Source organism: Antechinus flavipes, chromosome 4 (assembly GCF_016432865.1).
Source record: "Antechinus flavipes isolate AdamAnt ecotype Samford, QLD, Australia chromosome 4, AdamAnt_v2, whole genome shotgun sequence".
NCBI classification, from domain to species: Eukaryota; Metazoa; Chordata; class Mammalia; order Dasyuromorphia; family Dasyuridae; genus Antechinus; species Antechinus flavipes.
The window spans coordinates 336896884-336909522 of record NC_067401.1 but is presented as its reverse complement, the minus strand read 5'-3'; positions in this window follow the sequence as shown (position 1 = coordinate 336909522).

The following is a 12639-nucleotide window of genomic DNA, read 5'->3' as shown; positions in this document are numbered from 1 at the left end:
CTCTCATCTTGGTTACTGCGCCACCAGCGACCTCTTGGGGGCTCTGCTGACTTCCCTCTCATAAACCTTGTTGGGGAGTAAGGGCCGCAACTTCAAAGAGAAAAAAAAGGATGTTTTTCAAACCCAAGAACTTTATTCTCTTGCCTAACGCCTGCGATTTGCCTAAAAGGTTGAAGAAAGGAGACGAGAAACAAGGAGACTTCGTTACTGAGGTGAAGAGAAAAGGATTCTTGACTAGTTAAACAGCATCCTGTGGGGGATAGAAAGGGGTCATGAGGTCTCCCTGGAAATTCATGGAGGAAGAGATAAAGAAGGAAAAGAATGGAAGTGGAGGAGAGAATATTCTTTTCTTATTTTTCTTGTACCCTTTCTATCCCCTTCCCCCTTCTCAGTCTAATATACCTCATCCACCATGCTGGGACTAGCGGAGAAGGGAAGTACCTTGTTCAAGTAAGCGGAAGCAAAGGGAAAAGAAATTCCTGCATCTCCAGCCCTCAAACCATACACCCCTATTTCTCTATCCATCTACTCTTTTTATCCCTAGGAGAAGTGAAAGATAATGGTAAGTGAAAGAAAGGGAGCTGCTGCATCTGAAAATCTACTCAAGATAGTGTTCTGTTTCAAGTAAGAGTCATTTCCCTTCAAGGAGAAATGAGAGATGATAGAAAGAAATCCTGCAAACTTACTCTACAAATTAGGGAATTTTTCAGAAATAGACCATTTTCTAATCATTGCCAGTTTGTGTGTCCTCTTGATTCATAATTTGGAAGATGAGACAAGCTACATGGTCATAAATAGGTATTTCTTTAGCACACACAATGTACAAATAGTTTCTGTTTTCATCCTCCCTCCAATCAGTTTTCCAATCTACTTTGTAATTGCAGCAGAGATATAGTTAATGGTTTCATATATGCCCTGGGGAAGCAGCATGTTTGGTAGAAATAACAATTGACTTAGGAGTCAGGAGAAGAACCCAGGAAAGGACACCCTGGCTCAGAAAGTTACAGTTATTATTTATGGGACCATAAGGAAGTAGATCAACATTTTCTATTCAGGAAAAATTACAGCTAGACCACCTTTTGCATGTAGTCGTTACTGAAAAGATGTTACAACCCAATCGTATCCACATTCTTCATTGTTCTTTAGGTCACCTGAAACTGATTCTTTAAATATTGTGGCATTCCAAGACATAACTATACAGCATCACTGGACATTTATATCAGAAAGATGAATTGTGCTAAGGAGACTTGGGATCAGTAAAAGCATTGTGTAATTTCTCAAATTCAATTCAAACTGTTCTCTTCCTCCTAACTGATGTTCCAACTTGATAATCTAGCCATTCAAGTATATCTTTAGCATAGCATCTGCTGAAGCTTTAATCTTCACTTCCTTAGAGCCTGAGCCCTGATATGGTTTGTTACCTCCAACAACAGAGGAGGACACTTACCTCCTCTTTTAAAAATTCTTTCTTACCCAGAAGATACCTTTCACCATAAATCACTCCCTTAGGGTATGTAGTCTTTTTTTTTTTTTTTTAATCATACTGTTTGACAATCTTATAGTAGACAGGGAACTAGAGGCTAATTTGTGAATATAGTCTATATCCTGATTACATGTTCATTGTCTTGCTGTCCTTTTCATAAGCAATTAAGGCATTCAAGCCATCTAATCTTTCTAAGATGGGGAATGTCTATTCAAATGTCTCCTTTTTCATCTCAGTAAACTTTCAATTTCTGCTGAAGTCTCCTTTCCATTCATTCATTTATTTTCTTCCAATTCAATATGAATTATTGAGCCAATTTCTTTTGAATAATCCTGGACAATAATATTAATAGAATCAATTTTATAGAATTTTATTGTTTTCAAATGATTGCATACAAATACATATATACATAATCTCATTTAATTCTCACAACTGTTTTTTAAAGCAGGTGTTGTCATCAATCTCATTTTACATGTAAGCAAATGAAGCTCAGAGAAATTAAATGTTTTGCCCAGGATCCTGCATCTTGTATTAGAGGCAGGGTTTAAATCCAGGTTCTTTTGACTTAAAGGCCAACACTCTTTTCACTGGAGACTCAGAAATTTTCTGGTATTTGATTCAGTCAACAGAGTTTCATTCATGAATAGGAACATCCTCTGGATTTCAAAATAGGAGTTCTTAACCTTTTTTTTTTTTTTTTTTTAGTGTCATGACCCTAAGAAATCCCATAGCTCCCTTCTCAATATTTTTAAATAATTGAAGGAAATGTCAAATTTTAATTAGAAGTTAGTAAAATAAAGTTGAAATTTTTGCCATCCAAGTTTATTGACTTCTAGCCATTAGAGCTGTTCAAAAATACATGAAAAATTAGTGAATTTCCCCCTACTGGAAACTATAAAAATCATGATTGGATGACCATTAAATGGGATATATTTTGGATGATATTCATAGTTTGGGCATGGATCATATGAGATTATCTCTGAGATCTTTTATCTGAAATTCTCTGAGCCTATGAAAGAATACATCTGAGAAAATGAAGGTGGTGTAAGCCATGATTTTAAAATGGAAGTAGAGTCATAGAATTTCACAGAGAAGATCAATATAAAGTGCCATATTAAGATTTGTGAAAGGGTATCTAGTTCAGATATGGATTCAGTAGAGTTGTGAGAGTTCTATAAAAAAACCAAGTCAGAAAGATTCCATTGAGGCAGAAGTACCTTGTTGAAAAGTTTGCCTAATATTACTTCTCTGCCCTTTATAGTCATTTTTGTGGATTTTAACCCATCATTTTTTTCCCTCTATATGAAGGACCCATGATTTTACATTATCCCAATCCATTCAGGAGATTTTATATCATCCCAAACCATGATTTTTTCCTTTCCTTATAGATAAAGACACAGACAAACAAACCAAGACTAAATCTGGATTAGTGAAGAAAGAAAAAGGAGGTAGGAAGGGGATAAGAAAGAAATTACATTTGCATGTCCCAACATTTCCCCCCCAATTTCCAAAGATTAAAAATCCAGAGCCTATTTTCTACAGCAAACTTTGACTTAATATTAATGATGGTGGGGCCACCTTGATTATTCTCTAGGATGTGATAGTGCTTTGCCTCTCATTGTAGTACAGCTTTCTGCTACCCTTTAAAAGTGCTTTGCAAAGCCTGGACAATTTTTTTGGTCAACAAATGTATGACATGACCATCAGAGGCTAATAGCATCATTAATTGATAGGAGAAGGAAGGAGCAGAAGGAAAATTCGGGTGTTACATCAGTTTCAACATGTCATAGATCATAATATGAAACAATAACATTTAGAATGATAAAAGCACCAGCTTAATATTTTTAACTAACATCATAGGCTTTAGGGAAGAGGATATTTTTCCTTCTAATCTCAACTAATGTGACATCTTCTGTGCATCACAAGTTATAAAATATATAGAAAATTTTAGGACACTATTTCAAAATAACCAGTTAGAAGGTCAGTAATATTATAAGTGGGTTAAAGAAATAGGCTACTCAATGCAATGTTAAACATTTTCTTTTCTCAAATGTTATTTCGATACAAGATTTTCAAGAGCTGTGACAGAGATAAGACTATTTTCATGGCTAAAAAACTTAGTAAAGACAAAACTGGAATAAAAACCTTCAGACATATAGCCAGGTCTAGTCACTTATTAGTTGTGTGACCTCATCTTCAGTTTCTTTGACTATAAAATGGAGATACAGAAACTTTTAGAACCTATTTTACACAGCTGTTGTAATCATTCTTTAGGAAAACATGTGGAAGTGCTTTGTGAACTAGAAAATGTGGAATGTTATTTTCATCATACCCAAAAGTAGGTAGAGAGTATCAAGGTCTATTTTTCCTCCAACTTATATCAATTAGGCCTTTCCTATTGTTTTCCCCCAAATAAACAACTTTCCTCATGACTCTATATTTAGTAAAAAAAATCTGATCAACAAGATAAATATCAAGGTTTTTTTAGATCCAGAAATTATTTTAAAGGTCCATCTTTAATAGAGTCCAATCTCCTCATTTAAATAAAATAACTTCCCTATAGTCATATACATAGTAGTTGAGTCAAGATTCAAATTCAGGTCACTTGATTGCAAATTCATTGTACCAATTGGCTAATTATGCTATTTATACTTCTGAATAGTACTTTCTCATAGTGGCTTTCTTATTCCTATGTGCTATGGAAGAAAATGAAAAAGCTCATGACATGGTGTTGATCTTCAAGTAGATTACTAGCTGTAGCTAGGAAAATAAGACCAATACCTTTGAAATGATTGGAGCATATGCAAGATAGCATAGCTGGTTAGAAACAATCTACAAAATCTTATTTTTTCTCTCTCTAGTTCTACTTTTAAACTTTTTCCTCTCCTCTACTTATGCAAAAAGATCCAGGGATGATAATTGGTATTACTTAGTAAATAATGAATATATGTGTTAAGATAATATAGTATAATATATATTATAATTATATATTGCATATATAGTATGCATGTGTGTGTTTAAGAATATTGGTTGTTGTAGTCTTGCTTTAACATTTATAACTGTTAAATGATTCTAAATGATCTTTTTAGAACTCATTTTATTTTTGATCCTAATTTCATATTAATGTAATCTTAGGCTGCAATTAAGATGTGTCCAGAAATAAGAAGTGATAGCAGAGTTGTACCAGGTTAGGCCACCCAGGAATTTTCCCATGGTTCAATATTTAGACAATATAATGTAAGTGACAGATGTACCTTTTCTTTAGGTACCAATCAGGAACAGTGGAATTTAGCATCTAGCTATTAAGAACTGCTAGTTAAACTGGGAAACTATCATATGAATAAGTTGGACTAACTCCTCTATCTCCTTCCCCTTCTTTGATAGCAGGGTAACATTTTAAAAACTGGATCTTTGGGGCAAATATACACACAACATACTTTTAATTCAATTTGCATTATTTGCACTTTCCCATCAATCAATCGATATGTATTAGATACCTACTATGTGTCAAACACTGTGCTAAATGCCAAGGACAAAAAAAAATTCACATACAGATGTGTATGTATATGTATATACATATAAGTATATATATTCACAAACTATACACTGAATAAGTATGAAATAATAGAAGAAAGGCACTAGAATTAAGAGGAGTTAGGGAAAGTTTCCCTTAAAAGATGGGGTTTTTGGTTGAGATTTAAAGGAAGTCAGTAAGCAAAGATGAGGAAGGAGAACATTCCAGGCATGAGGGACAGCCAAAGAAAATTCCTGGAAGGAAGAGATGGTATCTTGTTTGCAGAACCATAAAGAAGCCAGAACAAAGACTAAGTGACAGGGAGTAATATATAAGAAAGTCATAGGAAGGGACTAGATAATGAAGGGCTTTGAATGCCAGAGGATCTTGTACAAAGATATTATCCTATAGGTAAAAGCAGCTGGAGTTTGTTTAGTAGGAGAAGTCCTTTAAGAAATTATTTTAATAGCTGAATGGAGAGTGGATGTATAATTGGGATAAAGTATTCTTTTGGCATAAGAAATTATGAACTTAGAATAAGATGTAAAGAATTGCATGAAATATTGAAGAGTGAAATGAGCAGAAACAAGAGAACACCAAATACAGTAATAGTGATATTGTTTTAAGAATGATTTTGAGTGAATAAGTTATTCTGACTATTATAAATAAGCCAAATTAATTACAAAGGACTTGTGAGAAAAGATGCTATCTGCATTCAGAGAAAGAACTGATAAATAGGAATATGTATAGAATAATTTTACATACTTACACACAGATATACATATATACTATATAATTTTTTGAAATATATAGATAGATGTATACCTATTTGTATCTAATGGTAGCTACCCCAAGGATGAGAATGGATGGGGGGAAGGAAAAAAATAAATTTACATGATAATTTTACTGTATATTTGCAAGAAATAGCAAGTTGTACATGGTGGAATTGCAGTTTCATATGCGATCATCTTTTTTGTTATGTTATAGAAATATTTTAGCCCATAAATTAATTAAAAATATTAAAAAAAAAAGAATGAGGAGGGACTTGAGATCCCTTGACAGATCCATTGACAGGCTATTGTCATAGTCCAGGTGTGAGGTGACGAGGACCCATAGGGGAGAAGAGGGGACACATCCAAGAACTACTGCAAAGGTGAAATTAACAGGCCTTGGCAAAAGGACTTGGATATGAAAGTGAGGGGTAATAGTGAAGAATTCAACATTATTCCTAGGTTGCCAGCCTGAAGTTCTGGAAGGATAATGTTGCACTCTATAGTAATAGAGAATGTAGGAGTAGAATTTGAAATAGGAGAACATAGGGAGAATGACTTGATAGAAAGACAATGTATTCTGACATAGACATGTTGAGTTAAAGATGATCAGTTTAAGATATCCAGTTTCAAATGCCTGAAGAGACAAGAAGATACAAGATGGAGCAGAATAGATAGATTTGAAAACTTTCAATACAGAGATGGTGATTAAATCCATGGGAGCTGATAAGATTCCCAAGTGGAAAAGTACAAAAGGAGAAAAGTAGAGGATCCAGAATAGAATCTACAACCCATATTTAAAAGGCGTGATCTAGGGGCAGCTAGTTGTTGTAGTAGATAGAGCACCAGCCCTGAAGTTAGGAAGACCTGAGTTCAAATCCGACCTCAGTCACTTAACACTCCTTATCTGTGTGACCCTGGGCAAGTCACTTAACCCCAATTGCCTCAGGGGAAAAAAAAGACATGATCTGGATAAGAATTCAGTAAAGAAGAAAATGTAAAATAAATGGTAAGGAGGAGAATCAAGAAAGGGTACAAGGTAGTTCATATCTCCAACTTAATCTCAATTAAGGGCCTAAGCAACAGATTTAGGAAGATATAATTTCAATATCTTCAATCATTTTTTGAATGGCAACTACATGAAAGAGGGATTAGATTCTTTTCTGTGGAAAATAAAAGCAATAAGTAGAAGCTATAAATAAATTTAGGCTCAGTGTAAGAAAAATCTTCTAATAATTAATATATATTATACATATGTAAATATATGTCATATATTATCTATAAATATATATAATTATATATGATCCTATAATAGTTAAAGTGATCCCACATTAGAATAGGTTGTATCAAGAGGTGATGAATTCAATTATTACTGGAAATATTCAAGCAAAGACAGGAGAATCAATTGATGGGTATATTATGGAAAAGATTCATGTGTATGTGTGTGTGTATATGTGTGTGTGTGTTTTCATAGCATTCTTTAATCTCACTTTTACTATACATTCAGTTTAATAATGCATTGTTCCTAAATACTATACTTTATGCTCTAATCAGATCTAACCCTAACACCACTTTCATTTTTGCCATATATATGTGATATTTCTCTTTCTAAGAATGTTCTTTCTTTTCCTTTTCACATTTCCAAATCTTATCCCTCCTTCAAGATGCAATACAAATCTCAACTCTTCTATGAACTATTCTCTAATTTTCCCAGAATCCCAATGTTTCCTTGTCCTTTAAACTACTATGCTACATATAATTAGTGTTATTCAATTTACCATTTAATTATGTACTATTTTGTAATGGTTTCAAATTGTTTTTACATGCTAGTCTTCTCCAACTAAGGCAGGGATTAGGGACTGCCTTGTGACTGTTTCCCACTAAAGTACAGTAGTAGAGTCTCAGTAAATATTTGCTGATTGATTGAAAGCAATTGTGTTGATACACACACACACACACACACACACACACAGTATGTATAATTTGATAAGTAAAGATTAGTATCTAATGAAGAACATTTGGGAAGGAAAGACAACTGAAAAACAGTTAAGTTTTGTAACTTCTTATTAGGGTCATTTATTCAATAATCTAACCCTGACAGTGTTCAGTTATGTGAAGCAACAAAAGTTTTTATTTTTTAAAACAAAGTTGTATTGATATCTTATTTTTACATTGTGTCTATTTCCTTTATATACTTTTTACATCCTCTAACAGAGCCAGCCCTTATAACAAATGGAATAAAAGCAAAAGGAATGGGAAAACAATTCAAAAACTTACCAACATCTAGAAGGGAAAAAAAACACACACACACACACACACACACCCATAACATTACATACAATATTCTGCAAAGACAATAACAGAGAAACAGTTTAATTTTTTTCTTTTGAGCTAAGTTTGGTTATTTTTTAGCATTATTTCAATTATTTTTTTCTGTTCTTTGCATTTATATTATTCTTATCATTGTATATATTGTTTTTGCTAGTTATGCTTACTTCACTTTGCATGAGTTCACAAAAATCCTACCATGATTTTTTTATATTCCTCATTTTTACCATTTCTTCCAACATTTAATATTCTATTTCATTTAAGTATCACAATTTTTATCCATCATTACACAAATGATAAGGAACTATTTTCTTTAGAAGTCTTTGTTACTATAAAACAAACCTTATGAATATTTTGGTATACTTGAGACCTTTCTTTTCATCATTTACTTCCTTGGGGTATATGCCTACCCCAGAGGCTTGGGTTCACAGTGAAAGGACATTTCAGTCGTGTTCTTAGCATAATTACAAATTATTTTCCAGAAGGGTGAGACGAATTCACAACTCTATCAACAAAGTATTAATGTATTAGCTTTCCCAGCAGCCCTTTGACATTGATTATTTCCTTTCTCAAATGTCATCTTTACTAATTTTCTGAGTTTGAATTGAAACCTCAGTTGTTTTGATTTTCATTTAATAATTTAAGTCATTCTTTTATATTGTTGTTGATAATCTGAAATTCTTTTTAGAACAATTTTTAGAACAACCATTTTACTAGGGGATGGCTTTCAGTTACATATTCCTGTTATTTGTCTACATGTCTTAAATACAAGACATAATGGTATGAATATACATGAAAGACTAAAACAACCAGCAATCAATTCCAGTAAAATGATTTAAGATTTATTTACTAAGGTAAAACAAGAGATATTTTAGAAGTACAGAAAAGGTACTTTTAAAAATATTTCTGGACATTATTATATTCAAGTTATTTTATGAAGACCAACTTAAGGACTATTTTTAAAAAGGTTAGTCAGAAAAAAACACAGTTGTCATAAACCCCCATCATTTTTAAAGATAGAAAATAACAAAAATGTCCCCAAAATTAGACCTTCATAGAAAGGGTTTCAAAGAAGACAGGAAAATGTGGATCACAACATAATATTTTCAACCTTTATTGTTGTTTGCTTGCTTATTTTCTTTCTCATTTTTTCCCTTTGTGATCTGATTTTTCATGTGCAGCATGATAAATGTAGAAATATATGCACCTGTTTAACATATATTGTATTACTTGCTGTTTAGGAGAGGGGTGAAAGGAAGGGAGGGAAAAAATCTAAACACAAGGTTTTGCAAGAGTGAATATTGATAACTGTCTTTGTATATATTTTGAAAATAAAAAGCTATTGTTTTAAAAAAGAAAAAGAAAAAGAAAAGAAGGTGAATGAGCTTAGAGATAAATTAAAGTCTTGCCAGAAAATAATCAAGAGGACTAGATTTAACTCCCAGTTCTGAGGCTTATATGTTATAACTTTAGGGATATTTCTTAACCTCTCTGAATCTCAGATCCTCATCTATAATGGGAAAAACAATGTTTGCTCTAACAACTTCACAGGATTCCTTTAAGGAAGGGACTTTGTAAACTTTAAAGTTGTTTTTTTTTTTAATATGAATTAAGTGGAAAGTTTTTAATTGCACCATCTTATTTCCTACCTCCCTTCTCTCATAAAAATGTCTCTAAGCAGATTATGTATAAAATGATAATGACTCAGGATCTCTGAGATACTTAGGTCAACCTCATCAATCCAGTGATTTCTCCTTCCCCTGCACTAAAGTATTTACTTTCTATACCATGGTGAAGTTTCAGACTAACTGCAGGCTGGTGTCTCTTTTCTTGCTGTCATCAAAAGGATATCCAAAATCCTGTCTGTTCAAAAACTTTTCTTCCACTGACCAGCTATCCATAATGATCATATTTCTTGTTCTATATTCTCCAGTGGGGCATTAATCTTTTTGAGTCTCATGTTTGTCATAAAAAAGTTGGAAACAACCATATTTGCACTATTACCGTGAGGGTAATTAATAGTAATCATTATAACAATGATAATCAATAAATGATATTTCTAAAGTAACATGATCTCGACAATATGAGAATTCCTTGTTATGATAGACATCATAATCCATCTCTGCCTGCCTGTCCTATGCACTGAATAATATCAAAAAAATGAAATTGATCAATGTGTAAAATTCTGAAATGATATATTTTTGCTCAACCTACATTTCATGTTATTTTTTATTCTAAATTTAAATAGCTCAAACAATATTATATTTATATCTACATACAAAATAATAAATTGGGGCAGCTAGGTTATGTAGTGGATACAGCACCAGCCCTGAAGTCAAGAGGAGCTGAATTCAAATTTGGCATCAGGCATTTAACACTTCCAAGCTGTGTGACCCTAGGCAAGTCACTTAACCCCAGTTGCCTTAGCAAAAAATTAATTAATTAAAAGAAGATTGAATATGAAACCATAAAATTCTTTCACAGATTGCTTTTTTAAACTGTAAATTCAATGGGACAGCAAGGTGGTGCAATGGTTAGAGCACCAGCCCTAAAGTCAGGAGGACCTGAGTTCAAATTTGGTCTCAGACACTTAACACTTCCTAGCTGTGTGACTCTAGGCAAGTCACCTAACCCCCATTGCCTCAGGGGGAAAAAAACCTACAAATTCAATATGTGACTTTTAAAGGAGACCTCCTTGTGGGTACTTCTTTCTAAACTTCTATCTACTCTCTTATGAATTTAAAAAAAAATGTTTCAAAGGTTTCATCTTTTTCTCTTGGAGTTGGGAGTATTATTGTTAGCTTGCTCTTCTCCCAGATCTATCCCAATCAATTAAAAACAAACAAACAACCTTGTATAACCCAAGCTTACAAGCCTAGAGGCATTTTTTCTGTTCTTAAATAGGCAAAAGTTTCCTAATTAGTAAAGAGAATGTTGAACTGATGCTTCTTGTCTTGCTGAGGGGTAGAATTGCTGTGAGAATTTGGGGGAAGAAAAATTCTTCAAAAGAAACATATGTGTTTCCAGACAGCATTGGAGGGAACACCTGAACTTCCAGACATTCTTTAAGATTGAACTAAGAGGGGAGGAGGGAAAGAGGGAGAAAAGGAGAGAAAAAATAATGAAGAAAGAGGGAGAAAAAAAGGGAAGAGGGGAGAAAAGAGGGGGGAAATGGGGAGAAAAGAAGGGGAAAATAGGGAGAAAGAAAAAGAGGGAAGGAGAGAGGGAGGGAAGGAGAGATGGAGAGACAGTGGGGGGGAGGGGAGAGAGAGAGAGAGAGAGAGAGAGAGAGAGAGAGAGAGAGAGAGAGAGAGAGAAAACAGAGAGAGACAGAGAGAGACAGAGAGACAGAAACAGAGATAGACATTCAGAGAGAGTGTGTGTCTGTGGAAGGTACAATCATGAGTAAATGAGTAATGCAGGGGAAGTCAGCTCTTCAACATGTTTCAAATTTCCAAAAGAAAAGGATTGAATAATCCCTTCTGATGGGAGTCAGAACCAAGACGGGGGAGAAGGGGAGAGAGACAGAGAGAGACAGAGAGACAGAAACAGAGACAGACAGAGAGAGTGTGTGTCTATGGAAGATACAGTCATGAGTAAATGAGTAATGTAGGGGAAGTCAGCTCTTCAACATGTTTCAAATTTCCAGCTGTGAGAGAAAGATCAATGTGCCTCAAAGGGAAATTCTCTGAAATCTCTAGGGAGGCAAGCTGGAAATATAATAGAAAAGGATTGAATAATCCCTTCTGATGGGAATCAGAACCAAGATGGGAGAGAAGCGAAGAGAGAGAGAGAGAGAGAGAAAGAGAGAGAGAGAGAGAGAGAGAGAGAGAGAGAGAGAGAGAGAAAGAGAGAGAGAGAGAGAGAGAGAGAGAGAGTAAGAGTACAGTTAGCAAACAGCACAATTTCTCTATCTCTGTCTGTCTCTCTCTGTCTGTCTCTCACCCTCTTCTCTTCCCTCCTTTCCCCACCTTGGTTCTGATTCTCATCAGAAGGAATTATTCAGTCTTTTTCTATTATATCCTAATTTGTATCACTCCCTAATTTCTGTTTGCTTTCTGTCTCTTTCTCTGTCTTCTCTTCCTGTCTCTGTCTGTCTGTCTCTTCCCCACCTTGATTCTGATTCCCATCATAAAGGATTATTCAATCTTTTTCTATTATATTCTAATTTGCATAACTCCCTAATTTCTGTTTGCTGTTTTACATAAATAAATGTGTTTAACCATCGCTTTCTCCTTTTGACTGTCTTCATTTAACCTATGTTTAGTTAAGATGATCTTCCAAAGTTGTATTTCTTTTAATATTGTTGTTATTGTAATCATTGCTCTCCTATTTCTTCTCAACTCACTTCATAGCTCTATAAATTAATTCTTTAATAGTTTGATTCACTGAATAAGTAAATTAACAGAAAATTAGAATTGTAATTTTATTATACTGGTTCAGACTACCCTTGAGCAATTAATATTTCTCCAGTCATTCAGATTTACCTTTATGTGAAAAGTGTTTTATAATTATATTTATATAGTTTGTCTTGGAAGGTAGAT